The sequence below is a fragment of the Talpa occidentalis genome, unplaced genomic scaffold (assembly GCF_014898055.3).
Source record: "Talpa occidentalis isolate TD23 unplaced genomic scaffold, MPIMG_talOcc4v2.1 talOcc4.3, whole genome shotgun sequence".
Taxonomy (NCBI): Eukaryota; Metazoa; Chordata; class Mammalia; order Eulipotyphla; family Talpidae; genus Talpa; species Talpa occidentalis.
The window spans coordinates 31,846,788-31,865,440 of NW_023603184.1; the positions used below are offsets into that span (position 1 = coordinate 31,846,788).

Here is an 18,653-nt window from a genome sequence, read left to right on the forward strand (position 1 = left end):
TTATCAGTAAATATTTAATTCTTACAGATCATCTCTCCCATCTACCCATTATAATTATGTAATGACTCTTGACTAAATCAAGTCAATGTTCACATTATCACAGAAAGTAAATTTTGTTCAGTCTGAGTCAAGCAGTATAATAGAAAGACATGTGATTTCCATTAAAACTTTATCCTTATTAGTAGTCCTTTTTATTTTAATTTACTTACTTTTAACAAGCCTATAACAACTTTTCCACATATTTTTGACAGTATTATTTCCCAAACTGTCAAATATTTCAGAGATATGACAACATGTTCATCATTTTAAACAAGGGTAATGCAAGTCAAATCCACAATGATATGTCATCTCACACCTCAGAAAATGGCACACAACAAAAAGACCTCCAGTAAGTGCTGGAGAGGATATGGAGAAAAAAGAGCCCTAATTAATTGTTGATGGGAATGCAAATTGATGCCGCCATTTTGGACAGCAGTCTGACTTAATTTAAAGAAACTAATAATGGAAGTACCATGTGAGCCAGCAATTCCACTTTTGGGTACCTATCTGAAGAAACAACATCAACATGAAAAATTATGTGCTCCGCAATGTTTACTGCACATTACTTACAATAGCTAGGATTGGGACGCAAACTTAGCTCCTACTGATAGAGGACTGGATAAAGATGATGAGGTATATACAATGGACTACTATCCAGCCATAAGGAAAGATGAAATGGAAGAAACGCAAAGGGAATTAAGTTAGAAAGACAAATAATAGACAATTCTAATTGTATTATTCATATACATATGAGTTATATAAGACAGCAAAGCAGGTGAACTGACAAAACAAACTAATTATAAACTAGCAGATATTAATAACTGAATTGAGGTTTCTGGAGTTAAAAGTGGGAGGTGTGCAGAAGTATATAGGGATGGTGGTGGAGAAAATAAAAATCATAAAATCTACCTTAAATGTTAAAAAAAATTGGTCTGACTTTGGGTTTATGACTATATATACAAAAAGGATTCATTTTAAGTTTATCTGTTTTCATTTATATGAAGACATAAAGAGAAATTTGGCTCCAAGGAGAAATAAAGTGGAGTTAAAGTACTTTATGTTCAACAGAGGAAGTATCTTTCCATAAGCTAGAGGGATCCATATGTAGAGTTGATGTCTTAGTGGTGAATCATCCCTTCAAACCATAATGCACTTTGAACTGTAGTTGTTAGGCACTTGTTAAAGAAATTGACATTAAGATGTCTGTTTGCTGATCCTACATGACTTACCTTTTCTTTTCTTTCTGGATGCTTTCAAGTTCCTATATTTATCTCTATTGTTTTAAAATTTTACAAGAGTGAACCTTGGTGTAGATTTTGCTTTTTATATTATTCTGGACATGCAGATGCTACTTCAATCTAAAAATTCATGCCCTTTGTTCTGGGCACTTTTCTTAAATCATTTTTTTCTACACTACTTCACGTTCTACTCTCCTTTCTGAAATCCCTGTAAGTTGGAACTTCTAAAATAATTCTCTAAAATGCTTGTTTTTTCTTTATTTTCTCCTTAATTTTATTCTACTTTCTGGGTGATCCTGAGAAAGTTTTCTTCCCCTGATAAAAGGATTTGTGTGAATTGCCCACATCAAAAGACCAGAAACAAGTGTTGGCAAGGATATGGAGAAAAAGGAATTCTCATATACTGTTAGTCCATAGTCACCGTGGAAAAGAGTATGGAGGTTTATGAAAATATTGGAAATAGATTAGCCATATGATCCAGTAATTCCACTCCTAAATATCTACCTGAAGAATTAAAAAAAAAAACTATTTCCCAGGGAGATATGCATGCCTATGTTCATGGTAGCACTATTTACAATGGCCAAGTTCTGGAAAAAAACCTAAGTGTCGAAGGATAGATTAAGAGATTGTGGTTTATACACACAGTGGACTATTACTCATCTATTTTTAAAAAATGCTATTTGTCATTTGTGATAACATGGATGGAACTGGAGGGATTAGATAATGCTAAGCAAAATAAGTCAGAAGGAAAAAGACAAGTATCAGATGATTTCACTCATATGTGGAATACAGAGAAACAAAACCAAACCAATAATAAATCCTAGAAATCTGATCATAGAGTTGAGACTATCAGAGGGGCAGGGAGAGGGTAGAAAGCAAAGTGTGAATGTTACCCAACTGACTGTGGTGGAGAACTACAGTGCCTTGGTGGTAGGTGTACACTATGGTAACACTCTGAAGGGTTTGAATCATATACAGCACTACCTCATCTAAAACAAAATAAAGTGATCAAGTTTAGTGCCTAGAAGACATCCAACTAAAGTCTGTATTTCCCACACTTCCTTGTAGCCATATCCCCACTCACATCCCATGAATCATATGGCCACCATTTCCATTCTTTTTAAGGGTAAAGTCCAGAAATGATATCTTCCTGGCTCCTTTTTTTACTCTACCCAAAGAGTGGGTATTCTGAACCCAGAAATGGAAACCACTGAAGAGGAAAAAGAGGTGCACTACTTGCCTTGAACTGATCACTCTGCTCTAATACCTGAAAGAGAACAAATTGCTACCTTGTTTAAGCAACTAAATTATTAGGGTCTTTATTATAAGCTTTATTGATTAATACAAGTTCATTCTTCCAATTCATTATTTTTATACTTTTACTGCATATATTTATCTAAAAACAACATATACAATTGTAAATTATATATAATTGTAAATAAAAGTACTATGCTCTATAAACATTTTTGTAACTTGCTTTTTCATTTAAATATTACATTTCTGAAATTTACCTTTTTGCACACATCTATCACTAATTCATTCAGTCCATTGTATGGCTATACTGCCAATAAAGTCATCTTTATATAAATATATAGTTCTCTTTTATCCCTGCCAATATTCACAATTTTAATTGTGATCATTTTGTGATTTTTTTATATATGGAAAAAAATTTCTCCACACATTGTTGTTGGTCTTCAAAATGTTCACGTTTGTTTTTTTTTTTCTTTGAATATTTTTGTCTTAAGCAGTTTTATTTTTTTGTGGAAATTTTTTGTTTTTATTTTTTTAAGTGGGATTGAACTTACAAAACAAAACACCAAAATTGTATGGTATATATGCCTTGTAGATAGTTTGCATTTTGGATGGTTGGGATTTTGCATCTATAGGAGTCTCTTTTTTCCCTGGAGGGGTAATTGGCATGGAACATTATATTCATTTCAGATATACAAAATAGTGATTTTGATATGTATATGTTTTGCAAAATGGTGACCACAGTAAACCTAGTTAACATTCATTACCACACACAGTTTCAGAATTTTATCTTTTGATGAGAATTTTTAAAATCTACTCTCAGTGATTTTCAAATATGTGCTATAGTATTATTAACTGTAATCTCTGTGGTATACATTTATACCCCCATGACTTATTTCATAACTGGAAGTTTGTGCCTTTACCTAACCCTATTTCTGAAAACCACCATGCTGTTTTCTATATTCATGAGCCTGCTTTTTTTGTGTTTATTTTGATTTTTATATTCCACACATAAATTAGGACATACGATATTTGTCTTCCTCTGACTTACTTCACTTAGTATAAAGCCCTCAAGGGTTCATCCATTGTGTCACAAATGGCAAGATTCTTTTTATAACTGAATAATACTCCATTGTGTATAATATATATATATATATATATATATATATATATACAGTCATATGTTGCTTAACGACAGGGATACATTCTTAGTACTATATTATTAGGCAATGTTGTCTTTTAGTGAACATCACAGAGTGTAATACACAAGCGTAGATGTATAGCCCACTATACCCTACCCTATATGGTGCAGCCTGTTGGCACCACTGTCATATATACAGGTGTTCTTGACCAAAATGTTAAGCAATATATGACTGTATATACCACATTTTCTTTATCCATTTCTTTATCCATTCATCTGTCAATGGCATTTAGGTTGTTACCATATCTGGATTTTTGTAAATACTGTTATAATTGAAATGAGGATGAATATAACTTTCCAAATTATTCTTTCATTTCTTCAGATAAATGCCCAGAAGTAGAATTGAATCATATGGCAATTCTATTTTTATTCTTTTGAGGAAACCCTTCTGTTATAGAGTTTTGATATTGTATTAGCTATATAGCTTATCATAGATATGATTTGCAAATGTTTTCTTCCATCTGGTAAGTTGTTTTCTCATTTTTGTTAATCATTTCCTTTGTGTGCATAAGCTATTAAACCCATCCAGTGAATATTTTAAGTAAATGTAATTTTTCTGTTTTAAAATATCCCTTTGGGGACTCCCCTGGTGGCACAGCTGTTGAGCGCTGGGCTGCGAAGTTGCCCGCAGCCTCTGCAGTGGAGGGTCCAGCATGCCGCACAGACCTCTCCTGCCGCGCCTGCTGCTCCCCTCAGCAGTGTATTTCTTTGTCAGTCTGCCTGTTCGGTTCTGGCTCTGGCTCTGGTGAATTCTCTCACCCTCCCACGCTTGTATAAATAAATAAATAAATCTTTAAAAAAAATCCCTTTGGATCTTTTTCATATCTTTTTTTTTTTTTGCAGATCTTGCCTTCTTCCCACCAGCTTCAGCACTTTTCATTCTTACTTCTTGGGATATTTAAAAAATAGCTACTTTATATGAACCAGAGACACTCTATGGGGGGCGGGGGGTGGGAAAGGAGGGTTTGGGGTCAAAATAAGGGGGTTGTAAATGTTTTGGGAATATAAAAAATAAAATTTAAATAAAATGTGAAAAAATAAAATAAATCTGTAGAAAGAAAAAAATAAAAAATTAAAAAATAGCTACTTTAAAAGCTTTAATAATTATAATATCTGGATATTTAACTTTCATTTCTATTGATTGTCTTTTCCCAGGAAAGACTCAGTGAACTTAAATAAATTAATTAGTATCATCCCATCTGATAAATAGAAAAGGTGGTTGAAAAAAAATGAATAGAACATTTTCCAATTCCTAAGCAGCGTGAAAAGCCACAGTAATCAAGATAAATGGAATAAACTTGAGAGGTCAGTATATGATCAAACTCATGTTTATGGTCAACGGATTTGTCTTTTTTCTTCAACTGATTCCTCAACAAGGAAGCAAAGATACTTCAGTGGGGAACTAATAGTGTTTTCAACAAATAATACTGGGGGAAAATGGATATACACATGCAAAGAATGAGGTTGGACCTCTAAACCACACAATGCACAAAAATTAACTCAAGTTAGAGGATTTTAGGGACATTAAAAAACAAAACAAAACTTGTAATCCTCTTCCCACCCAGACAACAGTTGCACTGGCAGAATATGCCTAATGTAACTATTTTGGAACTCTGGAGTTGAAGGACTGCAACTTCCAAAGGAAGATTGGGACATAAAATTGAGGTTAAATTTTTAGTTAATTTCAGCTCTTAGTGCAGTAGGAACAATCATCCCTATTCCCAACCATGCGGCAAGCAGCTGTGCACATGCCCTGCAGCAACCTGACCATAGCTTGTAGGAAACAAGGGAGAATATATAATGTACAATTATCTTCTTCCATTCATTTTTGTGGTGGTTTCTTTCACTATCCAAAAGTATTTTTAGTTTGATGTAGTCCCATTTGTTTCTTTTTGCCTTTGCTTTCCTGTCAGTTAGTCAAGTCACCAAAGATATCTCTGTGGTCAATTAGAAGAGTGTAGCTAGTACCCTTTTAAAAATCTTTCTACATTTTCTCCTTTTGAAACCAAATACAACTGGGTACAACTTATATGGTGAAAATTAGAAAGTGGCAACATATGCCAAGGGAAAGTTTCAGAAAATACTAAGAAGACATTATGGTCACAATACCTCAGACTGATCCTTGGCACAGAGACAACCCACAATCAGAAAAACAAAAGGCTAAATAAATAACTAAAAATAGCAAACTCCAAAGGAAAAAAATGTATTTCTAAATACCACATTAATAGATTTGTATGAGTTTGATTTGTATGAGTTCTTTGTAAATCTTGGCTATCAGTCCCTTGTCAGCTAGATGATGTGCAAATGTTTTCTCCCATTCAATAGGGTGTCTTTTCACTTTTTTTTAAAGATTTATTTATGCATACAGGAACTGGGATGTAGGCTAGAGATGCAGGAGGTGAGAGGATTCACCAGACAGAGTGGGGAGCAGAACAGGCAGATTGACTGAAATACACTGCCGAGGGGAGCAGCGGGTGAGTCAGGAGAGGTCTGCTGCGCCATGTGGGTCTCCTCCCTGGCCGGGGATCGAACTCATGCTTCAGTGGCTGTGGATATAGCTGCATAGGCAGTGTCTTAGCCCCTCGTGCCACCAGGGAGGCCCCTAAAGTTTTCTTTTTATTCCCCACATGCATTCATCAAAGAATATAATTTTAAATATTATGTTCCTTTGGTGAATTACAGGCAGAGAACTGGCTTCTTTTGAGGAAGAAGTAAAAGTAACGTAGTAGGTAAACCACAATAGGAGCTATATTTGTTAGGTTCATCCATGCTATTCTCTTTTACTGCTTGTTTATTAAATAAGGCGGTTTAAATAGTAAGACTATTAACATTTTAAATGTATAATACCATTATATAAAGATTTAGAATTTTGTTGCAAATAGTCTCTGTGTATTTTATGAGGTTAGGAATTATCTTACTTTCAGAGGATTGGAATGAATTGTTTTCCTAAAGCAGAAAAATCATCACCTTAAATACTAAATCCTAATTTCTTCAGTTTCATAACACTGCAGAAAGAGACCTTTTGGGATAGATTGATGGGTTTTTTTAGGTGTGACTTATGTTGTATTAGGTAGAAGTCACATATCTACTCATGCTGAAAATAAGGCAGATTCTTGGTTTGGGAAGAAATAAAACTGAATGCTCAGCTAGGAGAATTAATTACTTTTTTTTCATAGAAAGTTACATGAACTTATTTTTTAGGACAAAAAATGTCCTAAAATAAATATTAAAATTGATACTATAGCTAGGAACTGAGTAATACTTGAGTTGGAAGAAAATGTCCAGGTATCTATGGTTGAATGGTTTAGTGTTTTTCTTTTTAATATGTAGATAATACTCAAACTCTACTATCAGAATGTGGACTTAGAAATTTTATTTGATGCTTAAAGGTGAGGAAGTTTACAGATCCATTTATATTTGCTCCTTCACTTTAATATTGTGAACCATGACATTTACATTTAGCAGTACAATTTTATAATAAAGACTTTTTAAAATTATATGTAAGTAAGTGTTATAAAGAAATGCTTGTTGACTCTGGTCTTAAGGGACTAATTAAATATAAAAAGATAGATGAGATTGTATGGATTACATTAAAGTTTATGTAGATAAAAATCCTTAGAAGATAAAAGTCAAATTGGGGAAAAGATATTATTAGCAGATATGGTAAAAGATTAGGATCCTTATTTTGAAAGTAATACTAATGGAAAAACTGGGCAAAGGACATTATTAGAATTACATATAGAACTAAGATTATATGTATATATGATTCCAATGACCTTCTAATCTTTTAACTATACTCCATTCATTTATCAATTATTTACTGAGCATCAATTATATTCTAGGCACTGGGCTAAATGTTCACAATCAAAAAACAATTCTACTGTTTACTAATGATTTATATGACCGACACCATAGTAAATATGGACATCTATTTTTTCATTTATTTTAATTTCCACAACAGTCTTAGGAATTAGATGTTGCTATAGTCTATAGCCAAAAACTTTGAGACTATAGGTTTAAATTACAGCTAGTTATAATAAGAGCCAAGATTCAAACCCATGTTTAACCACATAATCATACTGCCACCAAGGAGCATATGGACCAATATTTCTCAAAATGTAGTCCTCCAATATCCAAAATATACAAAGGAGTCATAAAACTCAACAATAATTTTAAAAAAAATGAAAAATGGACAGAGGATTTGAATAGACATTTCTCCAAAGACATAAAAGTGGCAAATAAGGACATGAAAAGATGTTCATACTTATTATTAGAGAAATGCAAATAAAAACAAGATGTCACCTCACACCTGGCTATTATCCAAAAGGCAAGAAACAATAGGTGTTGGAGAGCACAAGAGAGAAGGGATAACTTGTATACTGTTGGTGGGACTGTAGACTGGTGCAGTCATTATGAAAAGTAGTGTGGTCATTCCTAAAAAAATTAAAATTAGAAATGCCATATGAATCCAGTTATACCACTTCCTGGTATTTACCTGAAAAGAACAAAAACACTAAATTTGAAGAAATAAATGCACCCCCATATTTACTGCAGCACTATTTACAATAGCCAAGAACTAGAACAACCAAAGTGCCCATCAGTTGTCAAATGGATAAAGAAGATGCATATAATCACAATGAAATACTATTCAGCTAGGAAGAAAAAGTCAAAATCCTCCCATTTGAAAAAACAATGATGGACCTGGAGGGAATTATGCTTAGCAAAACAAGCCAGACAGAAAAAGACAAAGGCTGCATGATTTTACTCAGTGATATATAGGGAAAATAGATGAACTAAACAAAACAAAAATAAACTTTTGCACTATAAGACCAATTAGTGGTTACCAAAAGAGAAGAGGGATAGGGAATGGGCAAGTCAGGAAAAAAGGGACAATGGTATGGTGAAGGATAGATCTGAATTCTTGGCTGTGAACTTAATGTAGGATATACACATGGATTGCTTCTCAATGATGAACACCTAAAACTTATATAATGTTATAAAGCTATATTACTTCAAATAAAAAATTTAATTAAAATCAGTTTTAAAGTTTTAAATGTGATCCTCAAATCACCTGCATCAGGATAATTTGGGTTACTTGTTTAGTATGTACATTTCCAGGTTCTAAACAAGTTCTAGTGAAATCAGTATCTCTGGAGTGAAGACTATTTTTAACAAGTGATTTTGCCCACGTGAATCTTAAACACATTGAAGTCTACTATATTCATAATTTGTCTATATTCATTAGTTAAATGTTAATAAATGTCTACTATGTACAAGTTACACTATGCTGAGTATTATGTTACATTGCTGTGCCTGATTGCAAGCAAGAGACTTGACAATAAGATATATATAAATATAGCACAGAACATTTGTGGAATCTTTGAGATCTTCCCTTAACAGCTACAATTGCTGCTTTGTATTTGCTTTAACTTCCTTTATTTAGGAATGTATTTTTTTGTCAAACAGTGTGAATTCTTTGCAGACTTCTATTTATCTTTTATTTTCATATGTTATTCTGGCAAATATTTATTAAGTACCTACTGAGTAACAAACATCATGGGACACTAGGATTATACTGGTAAGCAAAAATAAGTCTCAGGAAGTTCATCAAAACTTCCATGAAGTTTGCTAGGGATAGCTTGGGGAAATCAATTAACCAAATAATCAGACAAATACAGAAATGTAAATTACTGCTATAATGCATGATACAAAGAAAAGACACTCTTGGCTTAAAGAACTTATTAAAATATATTTGGTCTGGTTATAGAAGTCAGGGCAAGCTTCCCTAAAGAAGCAATTTTTAAATTAATATCTGAAAAATATGTAGGTATTAATTATGTGAAAGGTAAGGAAAGAGAAGTATCCAGGAAAGGGTACAGCATGTGACAAGACCTATGTAGCATATGGGTGTACAGTAAAAATAAAAGATTGATAAACAAGTAAAACTGGAGTAGAGAGAATGAAAAAATGCTGAAGTAGTTATAGGACTCAAACAGTATAGGGTACTGTAGATCAAGTAAAGAATTTTGTCTTTATCCTAGAAACAAATGATGAGCTATACTGGTTATTCTCCATTTGCTCTACTCCACCCTGACTCCCATTCTTTACTTAGCGCCCAGGGTGGCTAATACCACAAAGGGCATCACCTGGGCTCCTTGTTAGATGGCTTAGATGTCAGATGGTATTTGATCAGTGGGCAACACCTGCAGGAGTTTGGCAGTAAGAAAGAAAATTATTTTTTCTCCACATTCATCCTGCATTGGTTCCAGTAGTGGCTGAATAGATAAACAATGGCTCCGACCCAGCAAGACCATCCTCTAAGACTCTGGGCTTCAATAACAGTTTCATCCTTTAGCCCCTTCAGGCCTGAGATGTAATGACTTCTTCCTCTTGCTGGTCTTAGGGTGTCCTCCTATTTCTTGTTGGGTTTGTTGGGTTTTTTGAAGCTCTTCCCACATTTCTGAAGGTAGTCCTGTCATTAAAGCCTTTTTCTCTGAATGGAACTGTTTCCTGCTGGGACCATAACAAGTGAGCTATTCATTCTCTAGGGCCTAGTTTACAAAAATGACACTTGATAAGCATTTGGTAACCAAATGACCAGACTAATTAACTCCAGTTAAAGGACACTGTGGAATTTTCTTTTTGCCTATTTCCACTGATTACTTTACTCTTAATAGCGGCCCTCTAAATTACTGAAAGATTTTTTCAGTGGAAGACTTTAATCTTACCACTCATGCAAACAGGTTTCCTGCCATGCAGAGGAATTAGGGTGAACAAGGTCAGAGTAGTGTAGGCAAGAACAACATGGACTCAGATTAGAGAGACCGAGATTAGTTCTTCACTCTGCCACTTATTAGTGGTATGTCCTTAGGCATACTTCATAATCTCCCTGAATCTGCTTCCTATGTGAATTGGAAATGTCGATACTTATCTTGCAGGATTTTTGTGAACATTACATAAAAAATGTGAAGGAACTGGTAAAGAGAAGGCACTTAATAAATGAAAGTTACTGTTTCTGGGCCTCCCTGGTGGCACAGCGGTTGAGCACTGGGTTGCGAAGCTGCCCGCAGCCTCTGCAGCGCTGGTTCGATCGCGGCTGCTCCCCGGCCACAGGAGGAGGGTCCCACATGGCGCACAGACCTCTCCTGCCGCCCGCTGCTCCCCTCAGCAGTGTACTTCGGTCCTTCTGCCTGCTCTGCTCCCCGCTCTGGTTCTGGTGAATTCTCTTACCCTCCCGCGCTTCTGACTGTACCCAGTGCTTGTATAAATAAATAAATAAATCTTTAAAAAAAAAAAAAAAAAAGAAAGAAAGTTACTGTTTCTATTACATCTATTTAATCTAGGATGAAAAGAAAATAAGTTCTTAAAATTGACATATTCATGGTTTTAAAAAAACAGTGTGGGAGAATATAAATTATAACATAAAAGTAAATGTTTCCTTTTTTCTTTACCTCTAAATTCTACTTCTCTGAGTGCTAGTAAAAGTTAGATATATATCCTTATAGACATTATATATACACATACACACACACAAATATATGTGCACACACAATGTATTTGGAGAACACAGAATGAGAAGGCAAAGAGTTAGCTCTCCTTTCTGATTTATTCAAAGGAGCGTGTGTATCACAGCAATGCCACAAAATTCAGACATCACCCTAATATTGATGCAAGTCACAAAAAGTATAATTTTGAAAATAGTGTGAGCAGATTGTTATTTCTATTTCTCTGACTGCAGAATCACTTGGACTAATTTAGGACAGAACGCAAACACTTCTGATACCAACACTTAATACCAACAATTCAAGGAGCTGAAAGGAAAGAAAATAAAACTAAATTCCTAAAAGTAATGGGACAACAGGGAAACACACTGTCAAGAATGTTTCTGATCATTCTACTCAGAACCTAAATTCAAGGAGCTTTTATCAGCATATAGAAATAGTGGTTTCAGAAAAAAGCAAAGCATCAGCTTTCTATGAATCAATATATTTAAGTCAATGTTTTCCAAAGTATGGTCTGCAGACCACCTGTACTATAATCATTGAGAATGCTTATAAAAAAAAAAGACATATCTCTAAATCAGAATCTCTGGAAAGAAGACCAGAGATCTCCCCTTTAATATATGTCCTATGAGATCTTTATTCAAGGTAAATAAGAAATGTTAGGGTTCTAGAAAATTCCACACACACATATACTCCTTTGAATTTTTAGAGCAGAAAGAAACATTCTCCCCCTTCTCTGCACCTCTTTAAATCCCCCCTCTTCCATATGACCCACACTAATCAAAAATCATATTTTATAATTTCTTTCTAGTGGGTTTTATTTTTTTTTAAGATTTATTTATTTATTTGTACAAGCACTGGGTACAGTCAGCAACGCGGGAGGGTGAGAGAATTCACCAGAGCCAGAGCAGGGAACACAACAGCCAGACTGACGAAATACACTGCTGAGGGGAGCAGCGGGTGTGGCAGGAGAGGTCTGCACGCCATGTGGGACCCTCGCCAGGGGCAGGGGATCGAACTGGCACTGCAGAGGCTGTGGGCAGCTTCGCAGCCCAGCGCTCAACCACTGCGCCACCAGGGGAGGCTAGTGGGTTTTAAGTCAATGTCTTCATTTCCATTCCTTTTGTCCTAGACCAGGTCATCTCAAAATTGGGTTACTTTTCCCTTTACAATCTTTTGCTCTTTTAATTCATTCTGTGTATTAGATTAATATTTATAAAACCCCATTTTGACCATCTTTCCTTTCAATAACACTTAAATGGTTACAAAATAAAGTTCACAGTGCTTAAATTGGCAAAGTCTGCCATAATTTGACCCCCATGCTTAAATTTCCAGGCTTGTTTCTCATTTCTCTCCCAGACGAACTAACCTTCCACATTAGCCAAACTACTGTGAATACCAAGGTGAATACCAAGTAGTTTTTCCCTATTGAGCACAACTGAAGCACATTTCCCAGGCTCCTTTGTTCTTCAGAATATGGAACTAACCATACAACTGAGTACTAGCCAACAGAATGTAAACAGAAGTTATAAATTCTATTTCTAGGACAAAATTTTAATTATCAGATATATTCTTCCACACTGTCCCCCTCTGCCTGATAAGGGATAGTTGAGTCACAAAATAGCCTGGATTCCTAAACCACTCCACAACCAGGACCAATCAGGCCACAACTTGGACTACTACATGAGAAACAAAGTTCTATTGTATTTGAGACTTTGGGCATTTTTGGAAATAAAGATAATGATTCATATACCCAAGAAAGGAAGAATCCATAAAATACTAATGGTTAATTATCTAAGAGGAGTAAGGAAGAGACAGGAATGAAATATTGTGGAAAGAAAAGAAAGCAAAACAAACAGAACGCTCATGCTTTATGCTACTTGTTATTATAACATAGTCTACCCTATTAGTACAATGTTTAAACATACCTTGCTGATTCCTACATATGACCTTCTGCTCATAGACTCCCACCAGCTGGAAAGTTCTTTCTAAGATATCAATCTCCATTCAAATTCCTTTCCTCCTTAATTTCTTCAACCACTCAAGCTCATAGATCTCTCCCTCTATTGAACTGGCATAATAAAACATGGTGCTATGCCACTTATCACACATTAAAACCCATATTATCTTGAATTTTTAAACTTTTTATGTAAAAAAAAACCCTTTCCCCATTCATATTCATATTAAAAACTCTACCTATGGCAAGAACTTTTCTTCAAAGATCTGAATATTTTTCCAGGGAATTTTTTTTTTTAAATCTAGCTGTGCATTCATACTTAATAAAGTTGAATAGACCTGAGCTAGCCACTTGGAGAAAATAACAGAAAAAATCTTCCAGGAAATTGCTCTAAATCATTGTTAGAACAAGGTGGGGGAAAACATAAAAATATGTGTCCAGCAAAGACAGGGGAATCCTGAGGGGTACTCCAGGCAGATCAAGTGTGTATGTCATGAATCAGAAATGCCAAGGACAGCTTATGACAGTGCCACCTTTTCACCATTTCATCCCCCACCCCACCTTGGCTAAGGAAAAACGTGATGTTGACACTATTTTGGCACATCTGTGGAAACTTTTCCCCTCTCAAACTCCAATTGCCTTGAAGTCCTTAATTACTGTCAAAGATTTGCAAACTCTTTCTTGCATTTTCATCATTCCATTATGATACTAAGAAATTAAGAAGCTTAACGAAAAAATAAAATGTGTATACTATATAAGATACATATGTATGAAATCATACACATAAATATGTAATATATATACTTCTAAAAGGAAGCCAAGTTTGATCTGAATTTCTCAATTTTCCTTAGCCTAGGGGAATACAAGGGATTTCCCCAAAACTAATAAATACTAAAAGTCCTCTGTGCCTGTAGCATTAGCTCCAAGTCCAAAAGTAATCCATTTGACCCAAACAGGTATCAATCCACACACATCTATGATGGAGTGATATATGATAGGACACCTGAATTATAGGTCATTCCTATAATGCCCCTCTGACCACTATAGAAACCAAGAATCTGACAGAGCACCTAGATCAGCACAGCACAACAGAACTTCCTGCCATGATGGAAATGTTCTGTATTTCTAAAATAGGCGCATATAATTGTTGAGAATTAGTAATGTGGCTAAGTGAGATGAAAAACTAAATTTTTAATTTTATATATTTTATTTTGTATATTTTTACATCATTTTTTATTTTTGCACAATGTATGCATTTTCATCTTGGTTATATTCCCCATACAATTCCCACCCCCCTTTATTTTGACCCTAATCCTTCCTCCCCTCTCCCCATAGTGTCTCTGGTTTACAGTTGCTTTTTGATTTTGATTTTTACTTTATTATAATTTTAAGCTAAATCCAAATTTAAATAGTCATGTGTGGCTGGTGACAACCATATTAGATAGTACATACTTAGATATTTGCTTTCTTTGAAATACACTGATTATTTAATAAACATGTTTTATAATATTTGTATACTATTATCATTGACTTTTAATTACTTATTATGCTGTGGCCTTTAGTGTTGAATTCTTCAGTTTTGCCTTCTTCAAAATCTAGGCAACTAAAACTAAGACATAATGAGTCACTTCCCTAATGCAGAGCAAGGACTAAAAGCCGGGTCTCCTATCACAATTCTAGTGCACTTTGAACTATATCAGACAGCATTATCACTACCTACATTATAATTTCTAAACAGCAAATAAACTTCTCAAATATGATATACATTTTTTTCCCTATTATTGACTCTATTTTGATTTTTTTTTTTAAAGAGGCATGAATTTTTATTTATTTATTTATTTGTTTGTTTGTTTATACATGCACTGGGTACAGTCAGAAGCGCGGGAGGGTGAGAGAATTCACCAGAGCCAGAGCGGGGAGCAGAGCAGGCAGAAAGACCGAGTACACTGCTGAGGGGAGCAGCGGGCGGCAGGAGAGGTCTGCACGCCATGTGGGACCCTCCTGCGGTGGCTGGGGAGCAGCCGGGGATCGAACCGACGCCGCAGAGGCCGCAGAGGCCGCAGAGGCTTCGCAACCCAGCGCTCAACCGCTGCGCCACCGGGGAGGCCCCTGTATTTTGATTTTTACAAGGATCTTCTGGCCGATGGAAGGCTGGGAAATCTGGCTCAGCAAAACAATGTGTTAACATTCAATAACATGAGCACACAGGTCTAGCAGAAATAAGACTAAAGACGCATGTTTGGCAAAAAGAAAGCCAGTAACTTAAAGTTTTCTAAAATAACAGCTATGACCTAATTTCTGGATTTAGTCTAAATTTAAAAATTTAAAGAATTTTACTAATGATTTTATAAAGCCTTTGAAATTTGAAGGAAATGTTTTGTTAATAATTTGAGGAACTTCACAAATATTTTCAAAATAATAAAAGGTAAATCTGATGGATTCTGTAATCTAATTTTTATTATAAAATATCAATTATGTTCATATCACTAATGTTCTTACAATTGTGCTACCCATAATACATATCCAAAACAAACTCCCAAATCCTTATCATCTAAGACTTTATATTCTAAAGAAAACCCTGCATTATATTACTTTTAAATGCTACTCTGGTATTTATTAGAAGAGGAAACTTCTCTGAATCACTTTAATCCTGCTATGAAGTAAGATATGTGACCGTGTACTATCAAGTAATGAAAATGTTATTCGGAGAAAACACAGTAACTATATAAATTGTTAAATGTACTCTATATGATTTCTTGAATCAAACTAGTGGAAGGCACTTCTACAACACTAGAACTCTCTCCTTTTATAGACCTTTTTCCTGTCCAGATATGCTAGCTAGCACTGAACTTCAGTCACTTTTTTCCATTAGTATCCTTCATTCCCTCCGGGCATGGAGAAGTTAGAAGATTCCCCATTCCAAGCTCACTGGCCAGCCTTCTTGTTTTCCTGAGTCCTCAATCTTCTGAAGGTGTTTGATGTCCCAGACACCTTCAGAAAACCTGTGTTGTACTGTAATATTTTATGAACAAGGAAAGAAAATCCTGAATATTGTATTTTACATCTCAGCTGAAATAGTCCATGTCAAAGAAACTGCCTATGCAATAAACATATATATAAAATTCTTGCCCACACATCTCTTTAAGGAATGGTTTCCCTTGAACATTTAGTAAATAAATAAGAAATAAGTAAGACAATTATTGTATGGTCACAGATAGGATAAAACTTGAATTTACTTTGCTGCAGCACAAAAAATATACTTATAGGTTTATACTTAATAAGTTTAATGTGTGCATAGAGTGTGTTTTACCACATGATCAAATCACACTGATTGGTATGAGATAAAACATGGAAAATATACCATTAACAAATACGAATTAATGACCAGGAAGGTATTACAAAATATTTTATGTGCTTCTGCTAAATGATTAAATTACACTTGTAAACTGGTTAATGTAAGATTCTCAGAACATTTGGTAATGAAAATATTTTATTATTTTTATGAATGTAAAATATCTCACCACTGCTAGAAACATTTTTTTAAATTTTTGATTGAAAAATGGCTGGTAAATAATTTTTATGGAAAAGATTACTCAACACAGAGACCTCTGTGCCAAGTTCCAGACCAGAGAAATTTTCATTTATGAAGACTTATTTAAATTACAAAGATATTTTTCACTTCTGAGTTTCTCAAGTGTTTCATAATAATATAAACTAGGAACATAAGCAGGAAAGTCAAGGGGACTACAATGGAAGCTTGAAAGCTATCAAAAAACTTGAGATGCCTTGAGCTTTTACTTCTCTCACCTTGAAAAACCAACTTTAAAAAATATTTATTTGTGCTTATTTGTATATTTCACATTTTTTACAGTTGTACAAACCTGATAGTTAATGTTTTTACCCAAGAAGCATCACTTGTGAGTTGCAACACAGAGGAATTTGTATTTCTTTCAACAGGATCACTTTGTGATACATGAAGTGTGATACACTTGTGTGATACACCTTACAAACAGCTTTGATACACCTTTAATTTTTCTATTTTTCCCCCACCAGCAGGTATTCAATAGTTTTTGAATAAATTAATAAAGTTCAGTGAAGTGCCCTAACTTCTCCTACCAATTACACAACTTTCACCTTAACCTCTCATCTTCAAAAAGTTCCTATGTCAAACCAAGAAATCTAATCTGCTGTTAACAGCACTTGTCAACTCCACTCAGAATCAGTGAGAAAGATTCCTCTAAGACTTAAATGCCAGAGAAAAGTTTGTATCATTTGAGAACCTGGTATATTTTATTTTTATTGAATAACAATATTTCATTTATTCTGGATTGCCAGGGAACCTAAAAACAAATGCTGAATTCAATTCAGCTAAAATGATGTACTTCACTTCATTACTTGAATATAATTTGTTTCAAGAATTACAGTTTCTTTTCATAGAAGCTGACTATTTGCAAAGTATGTAATAATAAAGCATGAACCCTACCCCACATGTACATGTCTGTTAATTACAAGGCAAAAAAATGCAAAAGGCCACATAGGGAGTAAAATGACAGCAAGTGAAGCAAACAGTAACAAGCTTTAAAAAAAAAACCCATTTATGAAATATCTTTGTATCAAGCACTTGGTAGACATTTTACATAGACCACAAAAACTATTTGAAAAATAGGATTATGCTCATGTTAATGTGAGGAAACTGAGACTCAGCATGGGACTTAGCACACTCCACGTTTTCAATAATTTGTTAAATGAAAAAGCCTAGTGAAGTGTCTTAACTACACAGGTAAGAAGCTAAGAGAGGGTATATTTACCTTGAGTTTTCTACAAGACATCTAAATCACAATTCATAGGCTAATAAATCCATACTGGATTCTCCCAAATTGTCTATGAAACATAGTTTAAGACTCAATTCTTCTGGACAAGTAAATTGGGGTAAAAAATTGTAGGGCATTTTGGGGGAAGGTATTCAAATACTCTCTTGGCAACTTATGAAAACATTATTTAGCAGCAAAAAAAAAATCTGCCATGAAGCAAATTGAAAGAAACTAGAGATTATCTCATTTTCCATCCTTTCTGTTCATATTCATAAAGAAATAGGCAGTTGCCTATATAGTATGATAAAAAACATTCCCTTCTACCTTTCGGAGAAAAAAAGGAAAACTTTCTAATCAGATGCCCATCATTAATATCTTTAATATCTTTATATTAAACATTGCCTTTCACTTATCACTCTCTTTAGAAATATTTTGTCAGTCTGCCTGTTCTGTTCCCCACTCTGTCTCTGGTGAATCCTCTCACCCTCCCACGCATCTGGCCTCAACCCCAGTTCTTGTATAAATAAATAAATATTTTTTTAAAAAAATAAAAGATAAAAAAAATGATCTTGAAGGAAGAAATAGCGTGATACCATTAACTTCAACCATTAAATGAGTTGATCGTACCTCAAAGTAACTAATAAAAAATACCTG

At 34.4% G+C, this 18,653-nt stretch overlaps 1 long non-coding RNA gene across 1 annotated transcript in view; it reads right to left on the reverse strand.

Moving 5' to 3' along the window:
- Nucleotides 1-2,512: 2,512 nt before the first annotated feature.
- Nucleotides 2,513-18,653, reverse strand: part of LOC119255501 (uncharacterized) — a 41,391-nt gene continuing 25,250 nt past the window's right edge. The window contains exon 4 of the long non-coding RNA XR_005127485.2: nucleotides 2,513-2,544. This is a non-coding gene — a long non-coding RNA (uncharacterized LOC119255501). The remainder of the gene's footprint in view (nucleotides 2,545-18,653) is intronic.